Here is a 20,713-nt window from a genome sequence, read left to right on the forward strand (position 1 = left end):
AGAAAGGGCAGCATATAGAAGTTTGACAGTGGTAGTACAATTATGGAGCATTGATGAAACATAAAGCTCTGTGATTAGGAAGCTGAAGAATGAATGAATGTTTGTCATTAGATCTTTTGTTAGCAGCTATCCTGATCTTCCTTTGCTAGTCACTCAGATATCTTCCTCCTGTTGTTGCCCAGAGAGTTGTGTATGTCCCTTCCCTGGAAGTATTCAAGACCGAGTTGGATGGGGCCCTGAGCACCCTGGTCTAGTGGAGGATGTCCCTGCCCATGACAGGAGGGATGGAACAAGATGATCTTTAAGATCCCTTCCAACCCAAACCATTCTATGATTCTATGATTCTATTCTGTGTTCAGCTTGTTTTGTTGCATATTACACGTGATTTCTCTGGCCTCCCATGAGACCACATCAGCCAGTGTGGGTTGATTGACTTGTGAAGTGATTCCATTAGCTGCATTTGAATCAGGCTATAGTGATCATTCCCAAGCAGGATTTATCCTTCCCCCTTCTTTTCTTGATTTTTTTCAAACAAGAGGCTCCAAGAAGCAAAGGCCTGCAAAATTGCTGGCAAATGAGCATATTGGAAGTGAAGGGTCTGATATTTTGAGCATTTCTTTATGTTCTGTGATGCAAGCTGCCCTCCTTTTAAGCGGAGTCACGATGTGCATGCTGGGTACTTTTCATCCTTTGGAAGCTGGGCTTCCAAATCTATATGTAAAGAATGTAAGATCTTCCTTGTCTTGGGAACATCAAAGGTCTGTATTCACCGAGAATGGCACTGGGAGAAATACGGTGGGTCTTGAGAGACATACCACAAACTTCAAGGAGGATCAGTAACAAGGCTAAAGCAATCTGAGGAGCTGATAATCAGAGCGTTAGGTACGTGGATAGCTCACATCTGAATGTTCAGAGACCCCCACAGGCATGAGCACACACCCTGCATGAAGGGAAGAGACAAAATTAGAAGTGCTGGTTAGGTTTTCAGTGTTCCTCACATTTAAAAATGCTCTCATGGAACAACCCGCTTTCTCCGTGATTTCTTCTTTCATATTTCACTTTGGATGTGATCTGTGATGGCAGAATATCCTGTTAGAACAGCTAACCTCTCAGTCCCTTATCAGATTGGAGATGTCATGAAAGCAAGCCAAGAAGACAACAACATCTATGCAGTTTGGAGCAGAGTTTGTTAATTGCAGACTGATGTTTCCCACTGAGTTTCTTATGGATTTCATGTAAATGTGTGCAGAATTCATTGTAAAATGGGACAGTTGATCTACACCATATAACTGTTTGGCTCAAGCAAGCAAACATCTTAAAATGCAATATTCACTTGCTACAATGTGGTCACTAAGAGATCTTCCCCATTAAAGCTTATTCAAGCAAAACACTGTCAGGGTCCTGAAGGCACCAATAAGCCTTTAATTGTACAGACAAGCCTCACCTGGTACCCACCCCACACACCTCCTTCTCCTCATTCCTGCAGGAGCTCTGTTTAATCTGTGCTCTGGGTTTTGCTCTGGGTCTGAGCTGTGTTGTAGGTGTATTTGTTTCTGGTTGTCTTCCTGCCTTGTTCTTTGGGTTTTCCAAGTTGTTGCTTTGCTTGTGCCTGAACTGTCCATGGGAAGTTTTGCCACTGTTGTTCCTGCTTGCCAGGCTTTGGTGCTATGGGACTGAGCCCTGTTGGTGAGGTTGCTCTTCAGCCTGAGTTGTGGCTGCCTTCATCTTGCCGTCTCTCTTGAATATGCCCTGTTCTTGCTACTGTCTGCAAGTAGGAAACATCCTGTGACTTCCCTAGTTACATGTATTTTCAATGGTGTTATTCCATTCTAAAGAACTAATATAAAAATGCAACACAAATTAAAGCGTTGTAACAGCTTAAAGGTTATCAGCTAGGCTTGAGAGTCAGGTTATCTCCTCCAAAAAATAATGAATGTTATTTTCAACAAAAACCCCATTGTTTAAAAATAGTATTGTATGTAGTTTAAAGACTGTCCTAAGACAGCTGAAAGGGTTAGTGTGGAAATTGCTGTGGCAAAACTTTTGCTATGGCAAAAGTATCTGCTGATACTTTTAGGAGCTGGGGGGTTTCATCATGTTTGAAATGCAAACGCTAATCTTAGTGCTTCATCATTATTGCTTTCTGTTATTATTATTATTGATTCTCTTGAATCAATCTCGATGATCAGGACGGTATCTACATTCGATACCGTACTGATGGAAGCCTATTCAACCTAAGGTGACTGAAGGCCCACACTAAGACCTTAAACCATCTTGTCCGGGAGCTGCTCTATACTGATGACGCCGCCCTTGTTGCCCACACAGAAGCAGCCCTGTAGTGTTTAACATCCTGCTTTGCAGATGCTGCTGAGCTCTTTGGTCTGGAAGTCAGCTTAAAGAAGACAGAGGTCCTCCATCAACCTGCACCTCAGGAAGTCCCCCATCATCCCCACATCACCATTGGCCAATCAGAGCTCAAATCAGTCCAACAGCTTAATTACCTCGGTAGCCTCATCTCCTCAGATGGTAAGATCGACGGAGAGATAGACAACAGATTAGCAAAGGCATATAGTGCTTTTGGAAAACTCCACAAAAGAGTATGGTGTAATAAACACTTGAAGAAAAGCACCAAGATCAGTGTTTACAAAGCCATAGTGTTGTCGACTCTCTTATATGGCTCCGAATCATGGGTCATCTACTGCCACCACCTGCGTCTCCTAGAACGCTTCCATCAACGCTGCCTCCGCACAATCCTAAACATCCACTGGTCAGACTATGTGACCAACACATCTGTTCTAGAGCAAGCAGCTATCACAAGTATTGAGGCCATGTTGATGAGAACACAGCTGCGTTGGGCAGGGCACGTCTCCAGGATGAAGGACCACCGCCTCCCTAAGATCTTGCTTTACGGTGAACTTGCCACTGGCTGCCGCATGAGAGGAGCCCCGAAGAAAAGATACAAGGACTCCCTGAAACAACATCTCAGCCTTGGCCATATTGATCACCATAACTGGTCTACTCTGGCCTCAAATCGGGAGACCTGGAGACACACCATCTATAACGCAGCTGTCTCCTTTGAGAACACACGCAGGATCACCCTCGAGGAAAAAAGGCAACGCAGAAAGAACCGTGTATTGCAGAATACACCATCTAAGGAATCTTTCTGCTGTGCCTTTTGCAATCGGATATGTCTGTCACGTATTGGCCTCATAAGCCACCAGCGTGCCTGTAGCAAATGTGGATAGAGCCTTCCCAAATCTTCGTTCGCGAAGCCTAGCCATGATTATTGATTCTCTTAACTACTCTAGCCTAATTACAGAATTATCTAGGCTGTGTGCTTTCCAAATGATAAACAGCATTAGATACTTAGCTTTGTAGAGGGGAAAGAGAAAAAAATAAGGAAAAAGTTCTTTTATGCTTTGGGAGATGGAGGAGTCTGTTTGGCTCTGCAGAGGCCCAGGAGCCCTGTGGCTGTCTTCCTGCAGCAATGCTTCTAAAGTAATCACTGTGAAGTGTCTATTGTTACATGAAGAAAATGGAACTGACTGTGTGAGGCAGCATACAGGGTATGCTCAGCTGAAGCATTTGTATTTTGTTCAGCTCCTGTTGCACTTCCCAAATTCTAAGATCAGATTCAGTGCACCCATGGGCAGGATGTAAAAGAGGAATGAGATGGAATGGCTCCAAGAACAGGGTTTCTCATGGCCAAATTGATTGCTGGTAGTGGGGGAGTGGAACAGGGGATGTTTAATTTCATTCACTGTAGCTTTTTCCAGATGCAGGAGGGACTCCTCAGGTATTTTAGTCCCTGTACAAAATTTGGGGGCCCAATAGTGGCTCTAAATGTATGCTGTTTTCTTAGATTGCTATCTTCTAACAATTTATTAAGTGGCAGATTTATTTGAAGCATCATTGATATGCTTGCCAAAGAACTTAATTTGGCATCCCACACTGATGACTCTGGATTTTAAATCCTCTGCTATTCACTCTACTGTCAAATCATGAAAGCCCTTCAGTAACTGCTTGCATAGTTTGGAGACCCCCTGAACCAGCTGAATAAAAAATCATCCACAAAACACTGCATGTATGCTTAAGGCACCAAAATGGAAATTAAATAGCACATGAGTCTTGCTGGATTTATTCTTTTTGTTTGGTTATTTTTGTGAGAGATTTTAGCTTTTTGTTGTGTGGTGGTTTAGTTTCGGTTTGGGAATTTTATTTTTTTACGGAAAAAGCAAGTTGTTTTAAACACAGCTATGCCCAAATCATCTGTGGTTTAGCAACAGATAGAGTTGACAAGCCAAATGATGCTTGACTTTTTTGTATTTTCACAAGCACAGCGCCTAAACACAACACTAAAATGTATCTTTATTTGGTTACTTCACAGTGACATGTGACAGAAAGCAAAGTCTATATGCAACCATTTACCAGTTCTGCGATTGGATTTAATAAATGCTGTTTGAGCTCATATTCCCTTGCTACCTTATTTTTGGGAATTACCCACCACTGTGAAATCTGAAAGTTCAAGAGAAGAAATCATCAAAGGGAATATGTAATTTCTTTACTCTAGCTGCTGTTCCATTGCCTCAATTAATCTACACTTGCAAGTCCTTCAATTTACAGAAAATTATTGGAGTGGCAATGTGTACTCTGCATAGCCAAAAGCTGGATTTTAATAAATGTGTGCAATTTAGTACGTACACTTAGGCAGGCCTTTGAAATCCATCAAGGCTTGTCCAGCCTGCTCTGAATAATTTTAAGAAATCAGTGCCTAATTAATGAAAAATGCTATCAGATCTTTTGGCTGTGGGCTATCATCCTTATTTCCAGCAAATGTGACGTTGGTATAACAGTCTGGGTTAAAATTTCTGAACTTGTTAGTCTTTTAGGCTGGCTCTGCTTGCACAGTAGTATGATTTATCTCTGTAAAATACAAATTCGTAAAATAAAACCAATTGTTCAATAGTGCATCTGAACTAAAAATATAATTATGTAATACATGTAGTGGTAGGAAGTGTCAGGAATGTATTTTGAACAATGTGCCTTGGCTCAAATTCTGACTTCTGTTTGCTGAATCAAAGCTACAGCCTGAAAAAAAACCTATCTGAAGGATTTAATCCAGGATGTTGTCCTTGTCACCAAAAGCTTGAGTGCAACGATTTATATCAAATTTTTAATTAGGTAATTTGTAAAAAAACATGGATTATTATAGTCACAGTCACCTTGGGGAGCTAGCACTGCTATAAACTGGACTTTGTTCTCTGGATAAACACTCTTGGCAGGTCAGTGTTCTGGTTTAGCCCTCATCTGCCCAAGGAGAGCTTTTTTTTGTCTAGGAGTCACTCAGTTGCAGCGGGGTGGTCTCACTGTACTAGTAGCTGGATAATGAGGTTTCCACAACTTTGTGGGACACGTTTGGTGTTGAATCACTTTGTGTCTATTCACATTCAGCTAACACTTACTGAAACTAGTTCACTGGCATTGTATCCTGCTCCTTTTGTAGAGAGAGGTGAGAGCAAGGAGGTGAATTTTAAAGGATCTCCTGAAAGTCATGAGGTGCAGAAAACATGGAAGTGAGGGGGAAGAAGGCAGTTTTAGCTAAAGGTACCTCTTGGGGAGTGTGTGGACAGGTTTGTCTGGATTGCAGATCAGATGAAGGAGCAGAACTGGCATTCCCTTTGACTCAGTAAAGGACTGGAGATTTTTTTCCCTGCTCTGAATATTTGATTGCTTCCAATTAATAGAGTAATAATGATTCTTTTTATCTGTACACCATGAAATGCTCTATGGAAATGATCAGACTGGCAAAGGAAGAGGAGGAAAGAGGTATTTAATTCTGTATAGCTACCAAAATTCTCTTTATGGATGTATAATATGTAAATATAGCTTAGATTGGTATAAAATTTATATAGCAGTATGAATACATTATACAAATATATACACACATATAAATAATCAGAATCCATTTGTCATAGTGAAGCAGGCAATTTTATTTGCAGACATTTATTAAAAACAGGCAATTTTGTCCCCACTTCATGTGCTTAAAACCTCTGCCTGTGGAATAGCTTGTACTAGTACCACCAGGCTAACTCAACATCTGACAATCTTTTTCTTTCCTATCTCTTTTTCACTGTCTTAATGTGAGGTTCTCATTATTAGTCTTGCTGAGTCACTTCTTAATTACTGAAAATAATGTATCTAATTGTGAAAAATCTGGAAGCGTAACAAAGGGAATCCTGCTGCTAGTGGGAGCTGCTGCCCAGTGCTGCTGGCTGTGTCAATGGTGCTGTGGGGAGTCTGGTTGGGTGTCCCCCTTGCTGACAGGTCTGCAGATTTCCAGATTTCCCCTGCCTATCACTTAAATTTCCACATAAGTGTTAGAGAGACCTCCATTCTACTCCTCAGGTTCACTTCTGCCTCAGCATTTGGCCTCCCTTCAGCAGCTGAGGGGTGGATCAAGGTGTTTTCCATAGCTAGTGCCTCTGATTTCAGTTAGACCAGTTGAATAAGAGTATAAACTTTGCATGAGAGTATTTCTTAAGAAATATTACTGTATAAATGTGTGCTTACAAAAGGCCCCAGTAACAAACTCTTAATGACTGATAGAGCCCATAAAAGTAAAGGAGGAGGAGAAAATGTCAAACTAAGGTGACTGACTCTCCACGAATCTCACACTTAACATTATACTTTCTTCGTTTCCCACTAGAAGCACAGAGGCCACTAAGTAGCTTCCTAATCCATCATGTGATTTTAGCTTTATTGATTCTGTCTGGAAAGCATCATTTTAACCCTCACTTCTGTTCCTGTGCCTCAGGACATCAGTGGCTGAGGTTCTGTTCTAGATTCACAGCGTACAGCTGTGAGTAAAGGGAGGGGTTATATGCCTGTACTTGATATTTTCTTCTATTTTAATCCATTTTTTTCCAATGTCTCTAACTGTCAGAGGGAAAGGGCCCCAAATGGGTGACTGTCTATTTGAAGCAGAGTCTGCCTTTCCCTATGTGCAAGGCCATCTCTAGAGAATCAAGAAAGAATTGCCCACAATTAACACCTCTCCAGATTGTAAAATTACTCGTTTGCACTTTGCCAGCTATTTGCAAAGGCTCTCTTAACCTGTAGAAACACAAATATATTTTGCATGTAGGAGAGGAAATTTTGTGCTGCTGGTCTTGACCAAGAACTATGATTTGTTTCAAATTAGTTTACTTTCTTCCTAACTTCTCTGACTTCTCTCCTGTGCTCTGCTCAGCCTCCATTACCTTTCTTGTTGGTTATAAAGTCCACCCCATATTGTGTCCAAAAACAATACTGGCAAAGTGTATCATGCTAGCTGCACCAGTAAATAAACCAAACCTTAATATTTTATGGTTTTAGTCAAAGTTTAGTGGTTGAAACGTCAGCCTTGTAGGTCATTAAACTCTTCAAGAATCCGGAGTTCACAAGAAAAAGGTGATGACTTTCTTCTTGATTAAAAATGAACTCTTTCAGACTTGGAAACTACTCCTTAATTAAAAAGTAAATCATATTATGTGTTCACCATGATGAATTGATAATAATTGGAAATTATTATTTTATTACCTTACATATCAATAAACCAGCATAGTATTTGTGAGTCAGAAATAAAAAAATAACCTTAAAATTCTGTCTTAGTGATAACCTCTGTAATGCCTATAAGCATCTGAATTACTTTTGTGTCTATTGTGGCTTAATACTTTTATTACCTTGACTGCCATACAGAAGTAAAAAATTATTTTCCATCACATTTTAAATATTGTTCTGTAATAAACCTTGGCTGTGCCATTAAATCTTCAGGACCTATTAACTGCTTTTACAGTAACAGAATTTACATTTAGGCATACTGCAGCTGTTAGTTCAAGTACAGGACATTTGGGGGTTGGTCTTAATAGAACATATTTGTCTCTTTCCTCAGTATTAGATATTGTTCAGCCTGCAAATGAGGTGATAGTGCAGACCTGTATCAGTGCAAATCATACAGGTGTGGTAGGACTACTAGTCTAACTAGCAGTTATTAATTCTAAAGCAATTTCAAGACCTGTTCAAAAGCATTTAGTCTTTGGTGTCTGAGCTTGTGGGTCAGCCTTGTATGTAAGCAAGAAGACTTACTGAGGGGAGACCTCATCTCATCACAGTCTACAACTTCCTTGTGAGGGGAAGCTGAGGGGCAGGCACTGATCTTTTCTCTGTGGGGACCAGTGACGGTGTCTGGGGGAATGGCCTGAAGTTGTGTCAGGGAAGGTTTAGGCTGGATGTTAGAAAAAGGTTCTTCACCCAGAGGGTGGTTGGGCACTGGAACAGGCTCCCCAGGGAAGTGGTCACAGCACCAAGCGTGACAGAGTTCAAGAAGTGTTTGGACAATGCTCTCAGGCACATGGTGTGACTCCTGGGGATGGTCCTGTGCTGGGCCAAGAGTTGGAAGGGACCCAAAAGAATCGTTGAGTCCAGCTTGGCATATTCTGTGAAATATGGAGATGTGTGATACAGTCAAATTGGAGAATAATATTCTGTAATAATTTGAAAGTAGGTACTATGAGAACTGGAACCTGACTATGGAGTAGAACTACCTGTGTACTCAAGTGTGGAATTTATTCAGCTAAATGAGGTTTTGGAATCAGGGGACTTTTCAGTGCAGATGATGCATGTCAGGAGAGATGACCCAATTCCGCATAGCAGGAGGTTTGGATAATAAGAATTCAGATAAACAAGTCCCCAGTGCAATATGCATTGTATTTAAACGTAAGCTTGTGTCCCTACCACATACTGTTAAATAACTGTAGCTTGTACTAATTATCAAAATAACAAGGTTTCTGTATGGGAAAAAAAGCATTTCCTTTAATGTGCTCTTCTGTGTTCTGTTGGGAAGTCATTGTGATCAAAACATACGAGATTACAGGTGGTTTTGAGAATAAGAGTAAAGTCCTACTAAATCCTAGATCCTAATTTCACTGTGAAATAAAGAGCAAAGTAATACCTTGTCTCGGAGAGACAAGTTGTTTTTGATAAAACTTGCAATAATTAACAGACAGAAAAAGGATAAAGGAAATTGGACACAATAAATTGGTTTTTGTTTCAATTTTCTCTTTATTCAAGTTTATCCCAGTGTGTTACGCAGTCTTTCAGTGTGAATTTTTGTTACTAATGCCATGAGATTTCAACAGAACTAAATGGAAATTTTTAGTGTCTCCCAAGCTCAAACCAACTTCTCAGTCTTCTGAATTTGGTCAAAATAATCTCTTTGAGAGGCTTCTTGGACTTGTGCAGACAAAGAAAAATCTGAATCCTGACCTGTAAGTGAGGGATTATTATTATATTCATTATTAAATTAATTAAATTATTATTATTATAATTTCACTGATAGCAAGGCTGCTGAACTCACAGGAAGTAATGCCAGATGCAATATTGTGACTGTACAAGCTTATGTTGGTAAAATCGACTGAAAAGTGATAAGTGATATATTTCGACTTTAGTTCTGTCATCTAGAAAGGAATTTGTTTCCTTTTTGAAAGAAGTTTGTTTCTTAATTCATTAATATTTTCCTTTTAAGGTAGAGCAAGAAGAAAGTGTGCATCTGTGATGTAAACGAGTCCTGGTATAGTAAAGGACTGCTGAAGCAGGATGGCATTTTAATAAATTGGTGTTCTACTCCTAGGGATATTTGACATAAATCGTGGTCGTGATGGCCTTAGGAAAAAGTGAGTGTCAGATGCAATTACATTATTTTCCATTTAGTAGAATTATTTTATCTCACTTTTACTGTGGCTTAATAGTCAAGTAATTCTTTACCTAAAATTTTATTTTGGGAAGCTGTATGCTGTTCTCTGGGCAAACCAGAAAGTTTTAGTCCTTATTGTAAACATAACAATTGATGTGTTCTATATTGTTGTGTTGTGTTTAATGTATGCATAATGTAAACAGGCTGAAAAAGTAGGGCCAGATCCTTCATGGGGGTGTTTAATGCATTTCACACCCCAGCACTCCCATTGCTCTAACTAAGAAAGTCAGTATGGAGGTCCTCTCATAGTGTGAGTTTGCTCCAATAAAATAAAAAACTGTGATATCAGCATCTGTACTGTGTCTTCTTCCACTTCTTGCCTGGGTTGCTTTAGCCCTCTGATAATATTTCTTGACATTTCTTGTGCCTGTCCATTTTGCTGCTATTTAGAAATGAGGAAACAACAGCATTACTCCTGTCTGAATCTGAGATTTCACTCCTCAGCCACAATGATTTTATTCCTAAATTAATTCAGTACCACTGTCCCTTTCAGTCATCATATAAACCTACACAAGGTAACACTAGGCATTTATCTGCTTTTTACTCAGGTAAATTTGCTACAGAATTTTTGGTCTAGTTGCTATAGTTAATATGCTTCATTGTTTTTATAACAAGACACCTTTATCAAATTTGAACACTCATTTAGAATAAGAATGGATGGGTTTAGGTACTAATGTTAGTGTGTCCTTTGATCTCATCATCTAAATATTCACTGCCATTTAAAGCTTGGAGTTTTAATCACAGGTCAGCAGTGACATAGTTAGTGATTTATGACTAAGAATGCAACCAATTCTGAATTAAAATTAATGTACATATAAAAACTTTAAAAATAATGCCCTTAAACTATTGGGTTTGCCATTGCAAAGATACCCAAAGTGTTTGTAGGGCATTTATGTGTGCACAATGCTCTTTTCATGCAAAAACTTTTTACATAAAAGAAGCAAATTTTATGACAGCTGTAGTCTTTTAATAGTAAAGACATTTTCTTGCATAAAGCATAAATTTTCTGTTTTAAATGCCAAATAGGTTTCTATGTGGTTTATTTGTGAAATTTTTTTACCAGCTAAAAATGTAAGCTGTTACATAAATATTTGTTCGGGCTTAGTGGCAAAATGACAGAGAAGTGTTTCATGTACAGTACTTTATTGATGGAACAATTTGATTGAGGTCTATAGGGAAACTAATGATGAAAGGAATTATTTCAATGCTAGCATAATTTCCAAAGGGATTTCAACCACTTTCAACCATAGCTATATAATATGGTATGTGCATAACAGTTAACTATGAAGATGCATTATCTTTCAGTTTTGGTATTCTCAGTGGTACTTCTGTCTCTTGTAAGATGTTTAGGAATGTGTAAAATTTCTAGGTTCTTTTTTGAACAAGTCTAGAAGTCTGGGGAATCCATGTATGTTTCAATTGTAATGAGCAAGAGTTTAATATCTGACATGAGCTTTCTGTTGCATTTATCACTTTCATGTTTCAGTCTCCCATACACTGTGGATCTGTGCCTGATATTTAAAATCAAAACATCTCACTGGGAGACATAAAAGGAACATAAAAGAAATGTCTTGTTATTCCTCTGTAAAAACTACATCTGTGACAGGCTTTAGATAACTCTTACTTTGTTTAGTCATTCCCTTAAAGACAGCTTCATAAACATAGGTGAAGGTTAATCTTTTCTGGTGTAAAGCTGTGGTACTGTGGTCCAGCATTTCAAGTGTTTTCTGCCTAGTTCTACCACAAATTTATGGCTACTTTTGATCAAAGAATTGCAACTGTATTTAATTCCTATAAATAGTGAGGACTGTAAATGTAAATTCAAGGCAAGTGTATGTGCCCAGCTACATAAGGAGATCGATGGGCTGCCATAATGACTTGATTGCTGATATATATGAGATTTAGGGTAACACCTCAAAACTACTGGACCACATAATCTGCATATGTGGACTCAACTCTGTCTCCATCTTCTTCAATTATTCATTTGATTAAAAAAATAGTTGTTTTGTAAAGCAATATTTTAATATCTATATTTTCAGATTAAAATGGCTTTCTTGTTGTTCATGAATACTGCAGAAATCAAAGGAAGCACTGACTGCATAGAATCTGAAATAAAATCTTCCAAAACCATAGTGTTTCAGTATGTCAGTTATGCCAAGATATCTGATAGAGTGGTCTGGTCTGTTAAAATGACAAATACAACTCTGAGTTAAGAGGTTCACCATTTTTTGGAATTATCCAGTGACTAATAACTGGGAAAAAATTCATATGAAAGAATGATAGTACTAAAAGATGTCTAGGCCACAAGCATGCAGGAGGATTCCTTATGCGTATATTTCCCATTTATGAGTATCTTAATTATCTGAGAGGAGTTGCATGCTTGAGTCCATGCACTCTGAATTATTTTCTCTTGTGCAAGTCAGTTTTATGATCAACTGTCCGTCCTGTTGTTGCAAGTGGGACTGGAGTCAGAATTTGTTAAAGAAGTCCTGCTGTTGAGTCACGAGGTGCAGAAAGGATTTCCCTGCTTTCTAAACTCCTTCTCAGAGAGAAGCCTCTGTGGCTGAATCCGGTCTTAGCACTGGATTATGTCAATGGTTTAAATTTAAGGAATTGTAGAGGTGCAAGTTGAACCACTTTTGTCCCGCAGGTTTTCATGATAGCAGACTGAGAATATTTATATGAGTCATTATTACAAATAATCAGACAAAATATCTTAATCAGAGTTTACTACACATTATAAATGCTAAAACTACTCATAGTATAGTATAAGATGGGATAGTGCGCTATATTGAAGCAATTATTGAAACTATTATATTAAAGCTAGCAAAAAGAAAATATTGCTAATTAGAGATTGATGTAACTAACCCATGCAGTGAGGAGTATCCTTAAGGGGCATCCCTACCCAAGGGAGGAATCTCCACTTGTACACCCAAGGAGGGTTGTAAGAACCTGTCCGTACTAAAGTGAGTTGGACATTTATTGTATAAAGTGATTGACCACCAGTCACCTGACTCCAGTGGTTGGCTAACCATCAGGATGTTAATTCAGAGTTAAAACCAGACTGGTTTCATCATCTCCTGTCACCCCTCTGAGCCCACCACTGATACATTTGCAAATAGGACATTGTCTTGGTGACATTCCAGGGGGCAATGTCCTGCCACACCTGTCTTGAAGTAGATAGCAAAATATGAGGGGATTTTACCTTTATTCCAAACTCTCCTCTCTGAGTCACTGCATTCCTGATAATTTCATGTTTTTATTTTTTTTTTTCCGCTGGGGTAATTTCGCTGGAATTTGCTGCCACTGACAAGATAAACAGGTGCTGGATGATCTTGCAGCAATTATGAAAGTCTTTTCTGACATCAGACACTTTTTTTTTTGTTCTTCCCTACAGAAAAATGCACCTTTAATAGGTAAGATTATTTGTGGATCTGCAACTCCTTCTGGATTCTGCTCACAGAGTGAAAAGGTGCAAAAGCACCACAAAGCAGCTGTGGAGTAACGAGCCCATTTCGCTCTTTGGAGCTCTCCTGCTGATCTGATGGAAAGCCCAACGGATGGATAAATCTTGCAGAAAGAAATAACCAGCTCTTGGCTACGTGAGAAGGAGACTCTAACCACAGAGTCCCAGGAGAAATTTCTGAGTTGGCTTCTATTAACCTTGTAAGGCTGCAACAATAGCATGGACAGTTAATCTTTTCATCCTGCAGCTTTAATATGGAGCTCTCTAAATCACAAAATGGTTTGTGTTGGAAGGGACTTTAAAGATCATCTAGTTCCACCTCTCTGCCATGGGCTGGGGCACTTTCCACTAGATCTGGTTGCTCAAAGCCCCATCCAACCTGGCCCTGAACATATCCAGAGATGGGGTATCCACAACCTTTCTGGGCAACCTGTTCCAAATGTCTCACTGCACTCACAGTTAAGAATTTCTTCCAAATATCTAACCTAATCCTACCCTCTTTCAGTTTAAAGTAATTATTCCTTGTTCTATCAGTACGAGTCCTTATAAAAAATTCCTCTCCAGCTCTCTTGTAGGCCCCCTTCAGGTACTGGCAGACTGTTATAGGGTCTTCTCAGAGCCTTCTTTTCTTCAGACTGAACGCCAATTCTCTCAGCCTTTCTTCATGGACAAAATTGACTTTTGGCCTTGGAAGTGCCTGGGGCTTCTGGACTTCCTTGATTGTGGAAAAATTGTAAAATAAAAGTTAACATTGGTTTGACAGACTGATCTGTCACTCCAGCCTTTTAAAGATTACCTTGGAAAAAAGTCAAAAAAAATCAGCTGGTCTGGAAGAAGCAAGTGCTAAAAATCTGTAAGGAGACAGCTTTTACACAAACCTTTCCTAAAAGAAGTTTTATGATATAAAATTTGCTGGTGATCTGAAGCAGCAGGAAACAAATGAAAGAGAAGGCTACTGTGAGAGTTTCTGAACATGCCCAGCATGAATTTCTTTCCTGCTGACTTACATGAGATCTGTGTCTCCTTCCATCTTATTCCTTGCTATTTTAGAATTCCAGTTCTTGAGAGAGTTAAATTTGCTTTTCTTTATTCCTAATCTGTTATAGGAGTTCCTAACAGATTGTATGAAAGCTTAAGTATGCTGGTGGTTAGTGGTGAGGTCCGGTTTTGGTTTTCCCCTGATATTTGGAGTTGAGTCTTTACAAAAATTGTGGTTAGGCAGCAACTTTACAGAAGTTTATGGGTATTCTGATTGATGCTTCCTTGAGATATGTTATAGCGGAGCCAAATAATCACAAATAATATGTACTAAATGTGCTGGGTGTTTCCACTCTGGGGATTAAAAGTCTTTTGAGTTCATTTATGGTAGATGCTGCAGTGTACCCACTCAGTGGAATCATTGCAAGGCCTGATTAGTAGTACAGACTTGTAGACTAAAATTTGTTACTTCTGTATCTTGCACACTGTTCCGTGGCAGAAATGTTTTGCAGCGTATGACAGCTACATTTTTAAAAAAATCACAGCCTTGATTCTGCTCTTGCTGGAGGATGTCCCAAGTTTCAGATCTGTTTGGGTGTTGTAGGTCCAATGAAAATGTGCACTCTATAATGAGGGCTGGATGTATCTGGAGTGTTCTGTTTGGTATAACCCTCAACACAAAGTAAATGCAGTACTTAAGCAAAACATCAGCAAAATCATGTGGTGTCTTAAAAAAATCTGCCCTTTGAATATGTGTATGCAGATGGCAAAGCTCTCTTCTAGGATTTGGAGGACTAAACAATAGGTGAGATGGAAATTGTCTTCCTCTTCTCTCCCTTTCAAAACCAGATAGTTTGACTGAGGCAGACACACTTCTTGTGCTACTAAACCTTATGTGTTCAGTCACAGGGAGAGCATGCTTTGTTTCAAGTAGTGTTTCATAAAAAAAGATTAATTTCTCAGAGACAAAAAGGAAAGCTTCCTGCAAGAAATGTGGTGTTGATCCAATTTCAGTACTTTCAAGTTTTTGGTCCCTGCTGAAGCGATGCTGTCTCAGAAGCAAAAAGAAGGGATTTTTTTCACAGATTTTAAAGAAGTTGTGACATTTCTCAGATTCATAATAGTTTCTCAGAAGTTCCAGCATTAACTTTTGTGCTATCATACATCTGAACTGAAAAACCCCTTTGTTCCTTGTACCAATTATATTTTTAGGGTGGAACAGTTGCTATAGTTCATGTATATCACAAGTTCTCAATTCCAAGGAATATGTTTAGCTTTGCTATGCTCAGTCAGAACAAAAATTTTAGCTTAGCCTTTCCTAGTTTTAATTATTGTCTTTTGATTGAATTAATGGATTTTGCAGTAGCATAGCTGATATTAATGCAACTAAAACACATAAATGTAGAGGATCTGATGTTCCAGAAGATGTTTGAGTAAGATGAGAAGTGAAGCTGATATTTTATTCTTCTTTAATAGACCAGAGATATGCTATTTCATTGCAGGTTCAATCATAATAATTTACACTGATGAATAGTGAAATGGAGCAAAATGTTCTGCTCCAGACTTTTACTGTAACTTTGAGGTGAGGCTGAGCAAAATAACTAATGTTTCTTTTTCATAAAGAGCAATGCAGATGACGTGACAAAATGTACCTGGGGAATAAGGTTGTGACAAGATCCTATCTGTGAGGAAACCAACAAAAATCAGGATAAAGTGTTCCCCAGAGGGCCAACCAGTGCAGCTCTGCTGGCTTCCAAAAGCATGAGTCAGTTCAGTAAGCCAGATGATCTGGCTCTAGGGTACTGAAATACCTTCTTAAAAGAATGATCCTTATTTTCTTTTTTCATGAGAAAGTCATTCTTCTACTGGAATTTCTATTGTTTTGATGTAATTTTGAGTAACTGGGGAATTTAGGACCCCAAAGAGTCTGTTGTAATGAACCTGTGAGGCTTTTACATGCTTCCAGGGAAAAGTTAATGAGAGGGAGAATAATGTGGAGAAGGAATAGTGTTGTTCCTTATGAAGGTGTCAGGTGTTGCTGCTTCAGTGTTGGGCCAGAATGTTTGGACCAAAGACAGAGGCATAGAAGTGTCTGAACCAGTGGAGCTCTGCACTGTAGAAGTGGAACAGCAGTGTGCTGCTACTTGGAGAACTCGCTGTAGAGCTTGATGGTTTTGGTGGGGATCTCTATGGCTCTGCTAATGCTGGTGCCTGAACTTCAATACTCTGCTTTGTAGATGCAACAGGTCACTGCCAGCACTGGGGTTGGACTGGAAGATTTCAAAACTTTTTCCTCTGTCAGAACACAGATGAGAGTGCTGTGACAACTGCGTACTTAAGGCTGTGTCAGCTGTTGCACTGCATGAACCCTGCAGGTATTTATGCATGTAACCCACACTGTCCTTTGCAGCAAAGGGTTGCTGATGACATTTGTCCTAATGAGAGGAATGAAGTATTGTTATAGATCAGATGCTGTCTAAAACCTCAGAAACTAGGAAAACATAGATGGCTCATCCAAGCTCAGTTTTGTGTATCAGCTAAGCAGTGTGTCAGTGGAGCTTCGCTCTTGATTTTTTTTTCCCAAGATATGAATACAATTAAAAAACTGGATGATAATGCATGATAACTTGAAGCCAAGATGAAACTGAGTAATTCGAGTATGAGTCTAAATTCAATGAAGAGACAACATACTTTCAAGTCAAATTAAGAAATACCTAGAGGGCAAAGGAAGGGGTAATGAGTTCTGGTTTCTAGAATGACTATATTCTTAAATGTCTATGGAGTCTTTGTGTTGGTGTTTTTTTTTTTTTCTTTTTCCATGGAATAACTGTACCAAAGTCTGAGACAAAGCAGATGAAAGATGAGTCCATGTGAAGAATAGAATAGAGAATAAAGGAAATTTCCCAGTAATGTTGTATTGCATCTTCCAATATATCCTTGGGGAATGCAATACTTGGGTGGCCTCAAAAGCATGTAATGGCATGGGGAAGAATACTCATGAAAAGACAGGAAAGTTCAAGAACAGCTGAGAAAAGATGATAGATATGTGGAAGATAGAGATGTGGAAGATAGATATGTTCTTTCTATAAAGTAAAGTAGGACAATAGATTTCAGTAACATTAACTGCTCAAAAGGCAGATGCCACTCCCAATAACTCCCATGAACAACCAAGTAAAAAACTCCAAGAAATACTCTGCATATAGCTTGTAATGCAGTGATGCTAACAGGTATGCTGTAACTAAATACTCCAATAAAGGAGGGATTACTAGGAGGATAAACATTTTCATGCTTCACATACAAACCAACTGCCTAAATGCTGGGGTTTTAGATTAAATATTCTTTGAACAAGCTATTCCCAGTTATCTACTGCAAGGTTTCTGAAGGGAAATAGCCTGTTAGATCACATGGATGGTTTGTACCATGCTCATGTTATACTGTCCTAACTAGTTACAGCATTGTCGTTAAATGAAGCAGAACCTATCAAAATCTGTATCTTCAAATACCACTGAACAGCGACTCTCTTTGCTCTTGTCTGAAGCAACTCATGTTGCCTCTGAGATGCTTGTCTAGGTGTAATGCTGCTGACAGATTATAGCAACTGATATGATCCTTCTTGTTTCCTTTGATCTGTCCTCAAAAGGTACAGTTTGTTCAAAACAGCTGAAAGATGCAGAAACCACCTGTTTTCTCAAAATTATTTTTGTGCAAGTCTAAACATTGGCTTTAGAGGTTGCTTGTGGAAATTAGCCTAAGATTGCTTTAAAATGTGATATATCCCAAGAGCTCTTTTGAGACTTGATTCATTTCTAATTAAAGTGAAATCTGAACCCACGTGATGGTTTTCGTAAGTTCAGCTTTTGTTGCAAGAGCAGTTCTACTCAAATTCTTTTATCTCAGGAGCTGGCTGCTGTAATACCAGTTTATGTTATAGTTGCTAAATTCACTCCACACAATCCTGTTGACTTCAGTGAGAATTTTCCTTGAACAAGGAATTAAATAGTCCTCAGAATTAGTTCCCCCATGAATTCAGAATATTAGATATTGGCCCAAGTTATGTTGTATGCTGTCAATTTTCTACCTGTTAAAATTCTTGGAGCAGATGCAATGAAACTTCAAGTTTGATAAGAAAAGTTACAGATACTTTGAATTCTCTGTATAACTCTTGGAGTTTGGCTGGAGTTTGTGAAAGCTGCTCTGAGGTTCTGTTTCGAAAAGGAGTTTTCTATGCTAAGCTTCATATTGCACCATTTTCAATTCAGCATCACTTTGGTGTTACATATTTAAATAAAGAGAAATAACACTTATTATAAATTATTAATAAATAATAAAGGCAAGAACTTAACAACAACAACAACAAAGCACAGCTCAGCCTGGGTGTTTCACTGTGAAAGAAGATCCACAATTATTTATTTACGTTCGGTTTTGTGTATGTGATGAAAGGGAGAAAGTGTAGGTAGTATATGGGAAATTGAGGATGGGATTGTCATTAGTTGTGTAAAATTGCAGAAATACGTCTTATAATTACTATGTTCTTTCATATGGAAGCAAACTTTAGCATTTGAAACATTTTTAGTCTTGACTTTTCTAGATGTGCTCATCTGTCAGTGCGAGTATATGCCTAAAGCTAGCAGGGAGACATCGTAACAGATTTAACAACTGCCCACTGGACTTTTTTTTTTTATTTTATTTTTATTTTTCTAACTTGCGGGTAAACTGAATGATTGGAAATAATTGTCATTTACCTTGATCCTTCCTGTGAAGGCTGCTTCCAAGTATTGATTCAGGCTTTTTATCCTATGATTTTTTTGAAAAGGCACCTTCTCTGTAATCAAATACTTTTGATAAACTGTGGATGACTGATATGAATTCACATAGTCTTCATCTATAAAAATATATTTAATAAATACTTAGTTTTGAGGCTGTATTAGCAAATAGGCTAGAAGTCCATGTGACTGTATTAGATGCATGAACTTCACAAGTCCCAGTGATTAAGTAGATGAAAAACGAGCTTATAAGAGTTTTCTACACTGAAGTTAAGTTTACTTAACTTTTCTACTGAATACCTTATGCATAGTATACCCTCTTGAACTGGCATTCATTTAGCCAACTATAAATATATCTCTCAGGTATGGTTGGTTTCTAGCAAGCATCCGTTCCATGGGTGTGTTTTTGTTTTCTTTTCCAAACTGTATGGTATAAAATTTGTGAATGTGCTCAAGAAATAAGCCATGTACCCTGAATGCATATTGTAACCATGTGATCTTTAAAACGTCGTAAGTACTTCACCCCAATGGACTGGATTTTTCATCCTTGCTACCACGTGAAAGTACTACAGGTAAATTTCTCCCTCAGAATTGGGTGAAGGCTAGGAGCAAGATCTTCAACAAGAATAGATCAATGCATCTTGTTTCATTTCTTAGGAAAACCTTGCCTTTGCCCTGGTGATGATCTCACTCTCCAAGAAACGTACTTCAGCCTCTCTTATAAGAGCCTTGCTCCCCTCGGATGCTGTGGAGTCTGGCAAGGCTGTAGCCAGGCTTCCACCACAGTAAAAACTTTTTTTTTTTTTTCCTCATTTCCCCTCTCCTTTTCCTGGGCAATATGGTTACTTTTTCTTTCCCCAAAACAGGTTTACAGCACATCCTTGTTTTGGCAAGTAGAAGCATAAGGTATTAACACAGAAGTGAGGCTGAGGTTTCACCTGTGGTATTCCTCCACTGATCAATGTGGTAGTGGAATCAATGTTAGTTTTTAACTTGTAAATTCTCTAGAAGATACTTCAGCAGTAAATTATACAACAGTACCTAGTTTTATTTTGAAGTAAGTACACTAGATCGTGACTTTTTTATTCAGTTCTTCATTGGTCAAGCTGCTGGTAGGAGTTTGTTCAAGTGATTGTGAATAGAAATGTGTAAACCTGGGTTTTGGCATAATATGTCTAATACAGTTGTAAGTGAAAATCCTTCCTTATTGTAGTAGGTAGAGCATTGAAGACAGCGTATCACAAAAATGCCTTTATTGTTACAGAACACGTGGTGAACTAGGTGGTGTATGCAAACAAGTAGGGAAAGTATTGCTCTACACTGATACTCCAAAAAGTCATAGTTTTAGTCTGGACTGAGTCTTTTCCTCCTCCTTTATAGTAAGAAATTACATAATTCATCATCACAAACTCTCCTGTGCGGATCTGGGGAGCAGATAATGCCATCATGTAAGCTAAGATTTCAGGTAAAACCATGTAGTCTCAGCAGCCAGCACATAATGATAAATATTAAATATTGTGCAATCTTTCAGCTAGCAATTCTGTAGGGCGATTTTTGGCCATTTGGGATGTTATTTGCCCAGCACATTACTGTGAGTATATGGTGCTTTGCCTGATGAAGAAAAGATTGAAGACAGATAAAATGTCAAGATTTGTTATGTCTAGTATCTAGCTTGCTGTTTCCAAATATTTAGAGTTACTGTCATAATTTTCTAAT

The sequence above is a fragment of the Pipra filicauda genome, unplaced genomic scaffold (assembly GCF_003945595.2).
Source record: "Pipra filicauda isolate LSUMZ 115617 unplaced genomic scaffold, ASM394559v2 scaffold280_size1006739_pilon, whole genome shotgun sequence".
Lineage (NCBI taxonomy): Eukaryota > Metazoa > Chordata > Aves > Passeriformes > Pipridae > Pipra > Pipra filicauda.